Source organism: Canis lupus, chromosome 1 (genome assembly GCF_011100685.1).
Source record: "Canis lupus familiaris isolate Mischka breed German Shepherd chromosome 1, alternate assembly UU_Cfam_GSD_1.0, whole genome shotgun sequence".
Classification (NCBI taxonomy): Eukaryota; Metazoa; Chordata; class Mammalia; order Carnivora; family Canidae; genus Canis; species Canis lupus.
This window is the reverse complement of record NC_049222.1, coordinates 9,969,957-9,980,486: the sequence shown is the minus strand read 5'-3', so window position 1 is coordinate 9,980,486 and position 10,530 is coordinate 9,969,957. Positions and strand designations below refer to the sequence as shown.

The 10,530-nt window shown below is 34.9% G+C and overlaps 1 long non-coding RNA gene across 1 annotated transcript; it reads right to left on the bottom strand.

Annotated features, from left to right (window-relative positions):
• Positions 1–551: 551 nt before the first annotated feature.
• On the bottom strand, positions 552–7,743 carry LOC111090592. The gene is made up of 4 exons (XR_005353013.1): positions 7,650–7,743; positions 5,175–5,473; positions 1,399–1,663; positions 552–594 (listed from the first exon to the last, which is right to left on the bottom strand). It is a non-coding gene; the product is annotated as an uncharacterized LOC111090592 (long non-coding RNA).
• Between the last annotated feature and the right edge of the window lie 2,787 nt (positions 7,744–10,530).

Genomic DNA, 10,530 nt, shown 5'->3' with positions numbered 1-10,530 from the left:
TTAATGAGGCAGAGTTCCCAGACTAGACTATTTTAGGATACTACCGAAATCACATCTGTAAGTACTTTTCCACTATCAAAAGCTTGTTCTAAAACTTAGCCATATAGTCTGTGATATGAGCAAATCCATTTCTGTTTTCTTAAACTGGCTCAAACTCTACTGATCTTCTACTGCTATATAATATTAGTATCCCATATTTTGGATGAGCATAGGAATTGCTCTGTTAAAGAGATTTCTAGATTCCGGTGGTATGCATAAAGAGCAAAATTAAGATATTGGTACAAAATGGAGTTTACTATAAATTTTGTACTCCACCGTTCCTCAGTTCTTTAGGTTGGGAGGTTGACTAATGGTGGGAAGGGGCCAATTAAATGTAATAACAGAAGGTAATTGATGTAAATCTTTATGAAATACAGCAACACTCTATATGGGGCAGCATCGTGGAATGTTGTTTGCACAAATAAAGCTATGTGCAAATCTCTGTTTTGTTAGTAACTTGTTGTATGACTCTAGATCAGTTACCAGACATAATTGAGCTTCTTTTTTCTTCTTGGTAAGAATTGGTATCAGGCACATATCTTGCTCATGGAGTAGCTGCAATGATTAAATAAAATACAATGGATGGCAAACTACTTAAATTACTTCAAAGTTATTCACTAAATGCCATTTATTTCTCTAAATAATTTTCTCTCCTACTACTGTCTTCCTCATCCCCCTTTGTTTTCCCTGCACACGATCACTTCACATTCAGCTCAAGACAGGAATCTGAATAAAGTGTCTAAGAATGTATCAGCACTGCACAGCTCAACTTTAAAAGGTCCAGATGGGGAACCCTGGGTGGCACAGCGGTTTAGTGCCTGCCTTTGGCCCAGGGTGCGATCCTGGAGACCCAGGATCGAATCCCACATCAGGCTCCAGGTGCATGGAGCCTGCTTCTCCCTCTGCCTATGTCTCTGCCTCTCTCTCTCTCTCTCTCTCTCTCTCTGTGACTATCATAAATAAATAAAAATTAAAAAAAAAATAAAAAATAAAAAAAAATAAATAAAAGGTCCAGATGTTGATCGTCAAGGCTTCATAAAATAAAACTGATGTGCCATGAGTAAAGAGTCAGCAGCACTTGGGAGGAAAGCATCCAGAAGGAAGAAACAGAAAAAAAATTTGTTCCAGGAGTGATGTATACTCCATGTCTCAAGTGATTTAAGAAATACAGAATGGCATATAAACTGTGAGGAAGGTCCAAGTCCCTGCTCCGCTGTGTCGGGTGCACTTGGACTCAAGCTCCAGTTTGTAAATAAACCCTCGTGTGTTTGCATCGGAAAAAAATAAATAAATAAACTGTGAGGAATAAGGACCCCTAACACGATGTACAGATGGTGGCAGGTAGCTCAAAATAGACACCTAGTCAATGTCCACCAGGTTCTCCTGTCCTTCAGGCATTTACTTGTAGGAGTTCTTAACAGGTGCTATATAAAGGACCCACTCATATCCCAACCCAGCCAGATGACTTTTCTCTAAAGAAGAGTAAATATATTGCAAAACTCTGGTTTGCAATATCTATTCACAGTAGAGATTCAGTTTCGCAGGCTGAATTTTGGTGAAAATATTTTTTTCTCTTCTGTGGACAGAGTGAATACATGTGGCTTCAGCAGGTTTGATTTTGTCTCTGAAATAGAAGGAAAAAACCTTGTCAGAACTAATCATCCTCTAGTGGAAAGTCTTCTAATGAGAATGACATAGGGCTCTGCATGATAGTGCAGCCTTAGAAAGGAGAGAATCGTTCCACCCATTTTTGCCAAAGTTTCTGTTATATAAATACTTTCTTACCTGTCCTTTATTGGGGTGCAACATTTTTGCTTGGTTAAAATTAACAACAGAATACTTTTCAAGCACCATCAGTGTGACTTTCTACATTTCTGACTTTCTACAATCGTGGAAGACAATTATAAAATGAAGAGCAGGAAAGAACCAGTGGTATTCATTTGCTCTTATTTTTCATGACTCTAAAATAAGGAAAAACAGAGAACATTGCCTTCTGTCTTTTACAAAAAATGAGATAAGCAAAAGACAGCCATTGCCCAACCAAGACAATGTTATGATTTTAAAGAAAGCTGAAACTGCCATGAAACCCTCCTCGCTTCTCTGACAATGGACTCTACAGTATAATGAGAAAATATTAAATCTAGTAAAGTATTATTAAAAGCAGAGCTATTCATAACTAACTAGGTCAAAATTGGGTGAAGATTCTGGAAGGAGATTAGAGTAGCTTGTTCTCTTAATATCCAAATCAATTGAAAAAAAAAAGAAAAAATGTCAATAAAGGATGGTCACATGCTTCAGAGTTCTTACAGAGCACACATCTATTGCTTTTCCCAATGTTTATTGATGATTGCAGGTAATAAAGCCTGTGGCTCTTTGTCTGTTTTCCCTCACATTCTCTGGCATTGCTACCCAAAAGGGAAAATGGGAACAAGCTACCATGGGTAGTCATAATCCTTGTCCTTTTGTGAATCGCCTTGGTGATTGAGCAATTCTGTTGGACTGCTGCTAGACTGTTCTTCCTTTACTTTTATGAATTTACCCAGAGTGGGACTAACGAATTTAGAAGAGAATCAAGAGAGCCGTCACTCACAACAGGATAACCTTGTCGCCTTTGAGACACAACGATCACTTATACTGTGTGTACTAGTTAAAGCTAACACCCTTTCTCCCTACTCTAAAAACAAACAAACAAACAAACAAAAACAAAGAAGTATTCCCTCAAGTGCAGTGTTGCAAATTTTACAGAGCTTACAGGTGATGCCTCTACCCGGCTTTAAACTGTGCAGTTCTGCTTACACACAGATTTTTTTTCTGATAAATACAGTACTGTAAATGTATTTTCTCTTGAAAATAATTTTCTATGATTTTCTTAATAATATTTTATTTTCTCTAGCTTATCTTACTTTGAGAAGACAGCATCTAATTCATATAATATACAAGATAGGTGTTAATTGACTATTTATGTTATCAGTAAGATTGGTGGCAGAAATGGAATTGTCACATCACTTCGGAAAGCATTTTTAAGTTCCTTACAAAAGACAAGACCATCTACCATATGATCTGGCAATGCCACTCCTAAGTTTCTACCCAAGGGAAATAAAATATTTTCATACAAAGACATGCAAACAATTGTTTATAGCAGTATCATTTGTTATACCTCAAAGATGGAATTACTCTGAAATTCTATAACCAATGAAAGGATTAAAAAAATGTATGACATATTCATACAATGGAATGCTATTCAGATTTTGAAAAATGAACTACCGGTATAGGCAAGGATATAGATAAATTTCAAAATAATTTTATTTTGCAAAAGACTCCAGACAAAAAGTGTATATAGTCAATTTTCCCTTTTATTGAAAATTTTAGAAAATACAAACTAATGTATAGCTATAAAGTGCATCATTGGTTTCCTGTGGGGGGATTATAAATCTCAGTGAAGGGATACAAAGTGGCATTAGGAAACGTTGGGCATCGATTACTAAATTCATTATCTTGATTGTGATGATGGTTTTTTAGGTGTAAACATATGTAAAATTTATCAAATTGCTTACTTTAAATATATGTAGTTTATCTTATGTCAACTATTCATCAATGAAGCTGTTTAAAAGTGGTAATTTACACAACACGGTGGTCTGACACAATTTATTTCACAGTTTTTATTCTTATTTCACAGTACAATTGACCCTTGAAAAACAGATTTGGACTGCATGTATCCATTTATCTGTGGATTTTTAAAATATAAATACAGTACTGTAAATGTATTCTCTTTTGAAAATGATTTTCTTGACTTTTTTTCTCTAACTTACTTTCTTTTAAGAATATAGTATATGATACATACAAAATATGTATTAATTGACTCTGGTATTGGTAAGGCTTCCATCACTAGTAGGCTATTAGTGTTTATGTTTCTGAAGGAGTCAAAAGTCATACCGATATTTTTTACTGTGTGTGAGTCGCACTCCTAACTCCCCACGTTATTCAAGGATCAACTATATATATAAGAAGGTAGTCTGATAATTCATGACTAAGAGATACTCTGGATAATAGGTACAACTGTTGTTCCACTGACTAATTTAGATCAAAATAAGATCCAATAATACATTACATAGTTGAAGGACCTGTTTTTTCCCCCACTCATATGGTTAATAACAGATGTTGACTATCCTATTAAATATTACCTAAATCAGAATATCAAATATTGAATTTTGGATTATTAATAATTAAAATAAATATTATTTTCTCCAGCTATATATGTATATATAGTTGATTAAAACATATGGATATTGATATTGTAAGCAATCAATGTCTACCTGTCTTGAACCTGTTTTGAAATCATTCTTGCTTAACCTGTCTGGCTAATTCGTGTTAATTGTTGCTTCCATTGACTCAGAACAAATTTTGAAATCACAAGATTTTTCTGGATTAGAAAGAGGAAAGTTTCAAATGGTGATGTGATAGGATTCAGTACAGAGCAGGAGTAGGTGAGATGGGCTTAAGGAGTTGAGTATCGATAACATATTTGGGGTATAAGGAAAGTGTGTCTCACAAAACAGATGGCCAGTTCTTGAACTCTGTGAAAGACAAAAAGGAAATCCATTTTGAACCGAAAACATGCCATGCTTGTGACATGGAGACATAATTATTGGGCAACCTTTGGTCTCTTCCCAGCTTTCACATTTTTTAAATTGACAATATCCCAAGGATCCAGGAAACTCAGCCTGAGGCAAAAATAAATCACTGATGTTTTATTTGAGAGATGAAAATTCAGGTCAATGAGAGTGAGGACAAGGAAAAATGAGGCAGGGAATGATGGACGAAACGCAAGGTGATTTGTTACCATGGAGTCTACTGCTTCACAAGATGTGAACAGATACACAGATGTGTCTTTTTGCCTCAAAAATGTCTTCAGACAAACTTCATCTATATAGCACATCTCAGAAGAGCAATAGGAAGGAGAAAGGAGACAGAATTTATCTGCTGAGCTCCCTACCATCTTTTGTCTTGGTTCAAAGAGCCTCCCTTGGAGAGTTAACACCTCTGGACTTCAGGTTGCGTGTAAACCTCGCCCGTATTTCACATCAGTATGGAAATAGGCATGAAGAGGCCAAACTTTCTGTGGTCCACCCACCTACCTCTGCAGGAAACGAATGGGCAATGGCAGATGCTGGACTCTCCTGGAGCAGAAAAATAGCCGCAGCGTGTGGCAATGATTTGGCAAATGTTTTTCTTTCATCAGTCAGGAGGATTAATACAACTTTGCCACCTCATGGTCAGGACAGCAATAGCTTCACTGTGTCGCCTCAAGGCAATGTTGACTCTTCTGCTCTCCATGATAATATGTTTCCATTTCACAAAACATCACATTGCTCTGAAATACTGATGACACGCTAATCTGACCTGGTGAGCAGATACTGGTGAGTGTCCTAGAAACCTAGGAATGAAAAAAAAAAAATGCATATAAATTAAGAAAGCATATGAATATAAGAATTGAAACTCTTGAAGATTCCTGAGCCTGCAACATCAGGATTGTTTCCTAAAGTGCACATAGAAATGTGGACTTCCAAAAGGTATAAAGAAGTAGAGTTCTGTGATGCTCTTTAGGTTTTGTAGGCAACTGTGATAGGTTGTTTGCAAACTGCTTGCCATAGTTTTCTCCCTTTATCCACACTCAGAGGTGAATATCCACACACAGAGATTACACGCTCTGCCATGTGCACCGGGTTGGCTGTTGAGGACATTGCAAATGTGACAAGCAAAAACGTAAAGCATGTCTGTGTACTGGAGTTTCTGTATGGCTGTTGGTGAATGACAGACTAGTCACCAATAGATACTGCTTAAGTGGATGATTTGTTTTTAATCTTGAATGAAATGAGAGAGAAAACTAGTTTTATTTTATTTTGTTTGGTTCTAAATTAACTATATTTTACTTTACTGAATGCTTTCTGTTATAAAAACAAAAGCATGTACCTTACAGGCATGTTTATAGTAGGTTTTATATAATTTTGAACATATTTCAAACTATGTTTTCTATATTTTTTTCATAAAATCATTAGGAATTTTTTTAAACAAAGTCTTTACCTCTTTAAAGCACTTTTAGATTCACAATAAGATTGAGAGACTTTGCATACAGACTTGCCCTCCCAAAAAAAACATGCATAGTCTCTTCCATTAACGTCATTCACTGGATAGTACTATTATTTCTTTTCTTTTCTTTTCTTTTCTTTTCTTTTCTTTTCTTTTCTTTTCTTTTCTTTTTTTTTCTTTTCTTTTCTTTCTTTCTTTTCTTCTCTTCTCTTTTCTTTTCTTCTCTTTTCTTTTTTTTAATTACCAAAGATGAACCTACCTTGACACATCATCATCACCCAAAGTCCAGATGTTACCTTAGGGTTCACCCTTGGTGCTGTAAATTCTGTAGGTTTGGAAGAATGCATAATGACACACATCCATCATTCATCAGGAACTTGACCAGGCCAATTCACTTCAAGTTTACCATCCTCTTGAATCTATCCCACACACTACCCCAAATTACTTTTGATTATATCCCCTCATGTCCAAATACAACTAAGGTTATATTTATTTTTAAAACAATAGTTTTAACTTACTTTTTATATAATACATTTTTTTCTAATGGAAATAGACATTTCTTTAAAATCAGCTTTTTTACTCTATTCCAATTAAAGAATGATTTGGGTAGATCAATTATAGTCAATAGGTTTTGGAATCTAAAATTTAGATTGAATTTCCATTTATAATATGCTCACATTTTGTGTAAAATCAAGTGACTAAGTTTCTACATTTCCTCATCTAATAAATGTGCCATATGTACACTGCCTCACTGTGCTGTCCTGAAGACAATACTAAGACTGTAAGGCACTCCGCATGGAATTTTATCTGTGACAGACATTGAATAAAAGTTGTGTCATTTATTACCAAACAACCACATCTTCTTTATTTCTTTATCTTTTATTTTTTTTTCTTTTTAAAGAGTTATGTATTTGTTCCAGAGGAAGAAAGAGTGTATTGGGAGCTGAGGGAGGCACAGAAAGAGAGGGAGAGAGAGGGAAGAGAAGCAGACTCCCTGTGATCCGCTCGGAACCCCACTTGGGGCTTGGTCTCAGGACCCTGAGCTCATGATCTTTGCCCAAATCAAGAGTTGGTCGCTTAACTGACTGAGCCACCCAGGGGCCCCATAACTACATGTCCTATTAAGAGTATTTTCATATAGATCATATGAATTAAATAACAGTGTTTGAAGTTATGGACGTTAGTTACTAGCACTCCAAAATTGTGTCATTTTTCTAAGAATCAAATTATAAAAACCTTCAAAATGATTGCTAATCTACTGTCAAAACCCAAAGTTCTTAAATATTGGAAAGATACAGTTGCTTTTTTAGTTTTAGATAGTAGCGTTGATACATACTGCAGGGGTGATTTTAGTCCAAATCATACATTCATAGATTTATAAAATGAGACTCAGAAAGGTTGGCTGTTATTTTTGGTTCTGCACCCAATTCCAACATAAATAAGGATCCCCCCCTACACACACCACCACCACCACCACCACCACCATCTCCAAAGATGCTAGAAACACCAACTGGATGTCTTACAAGTCAAGGCAATTCTGACAGTATCTACCCAGAGGTAGCATGTGATTTCACATTAGTGATTGTTTTGATTTCCAACCCCCTTCTCAGAATCCCCAGAAATCAGATGGTTAACTTGAAAGTTCCAACCCCCTATTCTTGATTGATTCCCTTGGCAACCAGCCCCTATACTTATCCAAAAGTCACTTCATTGTCATATATCCTGCTATGGCAGAAAAGGTATGTTGTGAATAACAAGACACCCATTTCTTTGTTGTGGCTCTGAAGCAACTCCAGAAACTGGGCACAAGAGATAAAATATCACAACAAAAGAAGGTCCCATTGCAGTGTCTTGTCAGGAAATTCCAAAGGCTTGGGAGCTGTGAGCCAGGACCCATGGATAAAGACTATCTTCCAAAAGATAGGAGGAATCCTAGGCATATATAACCTGATCTTTGCACTTTACAAAGCAAGATTATGAATTCCATGGAAGTTAATTTTTCACGGTCTTACACTAAAAAATAAAATCTTGACTAGAAACCACTGTTTTAATTCTCATCTTTATGTCTCTTTCAACTATGTTCTCATTTTAATTGAATATAGTGTAATTTTATGAAAGGTTTAGCCAATTAAAATAAAACATGTATGTTTTATAAATGAAAATAGAAGCCATTTTAGCCAGAAAAAACTATTTAGCCCTGTTGCTATTTTGCTTTTGGATCATTGGGTAGCAGTATGTACACTGCTCATTGTTTTTTTAAATTATGTATCTGAGAGTACCCAAATAGCTATTTCAGAAAACATCTATGGTGGGTAGCTATTCATTTTTATTATATTGTTAAATGTTATTTTCTCACACTTGAAAATTATAATCAATTTAGTGTTATTACAACAATTCCACCGTAATGCTTAACCAGACATTTTTACTGTATATTCTGAGACTTGATCATGACTTTTACACTTTATTTTTTAGCAATAGGCGTTTTTGTCCTAGAGAATCTTAAGGTTCAAAAGTTCAGGTAGACCTGTGCATTAAACACATTGAAATATGTAAAATAAATTATTTTTCAAATAATTTCAGTGAAAAGGGATTGTAACTCTTCTAAAACAATTCTTTCCATTTCAAAAAACTAAAACTCTAAAGACTCCTCTTTGCATTATAACAAAACAAGCACTTCGAACATTTTTAACAAATTTCTATAATTTTGGTCTCTAAGCAGCTATAATAATTTATTGACTGTCATATCTCTATTCAATAAGTGCTTAAAAGAAGTTATAATATATGTTTTGCCAAATAAGATCTCAAACATAACCAGAATTAGTACTTTTAATTGTTCATTATGTAATATTTAAAGATTGTTTACTTCTCTTGGCTTATACCAAGTTTATGAATGTTTTACCTTATGGCAAATGTAAATACATACTTTATTTTTTAATTAATCCATTCTTTATCACTCAGTTAATATTTACTTTGCTTCTACTATGTGCGTATTAATGTATACAAAAAACAATTTCTGCACTAATGAAATATGTTCTGGTTTGTTGGTGCAAATGCAGGTGGGTGTTAAAAATGATTAATATATGTACTTTATAATATTTTAAGAGGTGATAAACTTTATGAAAAAAATTATCCAGAGAAAATGGATGGAAACTTGTATTGGAATGGGCTAAGAAACATTTGTATTTTTTTTAAGATTTTATTTATTTATTCTTGAGAGACAGAGAGAGAGAGAGACAGAGACTCTGGCAGAGGGAGAAGCAGACTCCATGCAGGGAGCCCGACGTGGGACTTGATCCTGGGACTCCAGGATCACACCCTGGGCCAAAGGCAGGTGCTAAACCACTGAGCCACCCAGGCTGCCCAAACATTTGTATTTTTATGAAGGCAGACAGGTAATGCCCTGAGAGTCACTTAGAAAAACTTAAAGATGGTAAAGCAGTAAAACCATATGGAAACCTAGCAAAAATTCTTGTAATTTTCAACAAGTCTAAAATAATTCAATTTGCATGTGTTCTTTTTATACTCTCATTATGGATTTACTGTTTTCCAAACCACAGTACTGGAATTCATGCTTATCTCCATTAACATATTTTAGTAGACTGAGACCATAATTGTAATTTGTCTATATAACTTTAATTAGAACCCTGTCATCAAGGGGCACCTGGGTGGCTCAGTTGGTTGACCATCTGATTCTTGATTTCTGTGCAGGTCATGATCTCAGGGTCCTGAGGTGGAGCCCTGTGTAGGGGTCCTGGGATCCAAGCTTGGTGCGGAGGGGAGTGGGGCAGTCTGCTTGAGGATTCTTTAACCTTCTGCCCCTCTTCCACTCACACACATGCTTTCTCTCTCTCTCAAATAAATAATTTTTTTTAAAAAAGCACCTGTCATCAAAAACTTTTATTATATAATAAGAACTATATTTATTCTAACAAAATCAATACTATTGTTATCTTAAAGTTGAGAGCAAACTATACTGTATAATGCTGAATTTTCTTTTGAACTTACAGCCTATGTTTAAGTTATGTCTAACAATTAACATTCTTTGTTTCAGCAGTCCATGTAATTTAATATATCCATTATATCTTTATGCAACAAACACATTTTTAATTTCTCACAGTAATATTATAAGTGAATTTTCCAAATGCTTGTATCAACTGCAAGCATTTGCCAACACCTAACAGTCTAGGGATCATATCGATTTTTTTAAAAAAGACAATTGTTATAATCTATTAGTTTTTACTATCTTTTTGTGTTCCAAAAATATGTTAAGTATCTAAAAATAGCAAATGACTTTATAAATGAATTTTTTTGCACATTGACATCAAGTCATTAAGTCATTGAAGTATATAAGCTCTTCTGTTTCCAAAGCAATTAATTTATTTGCTCATTCTACTGACTGGTACC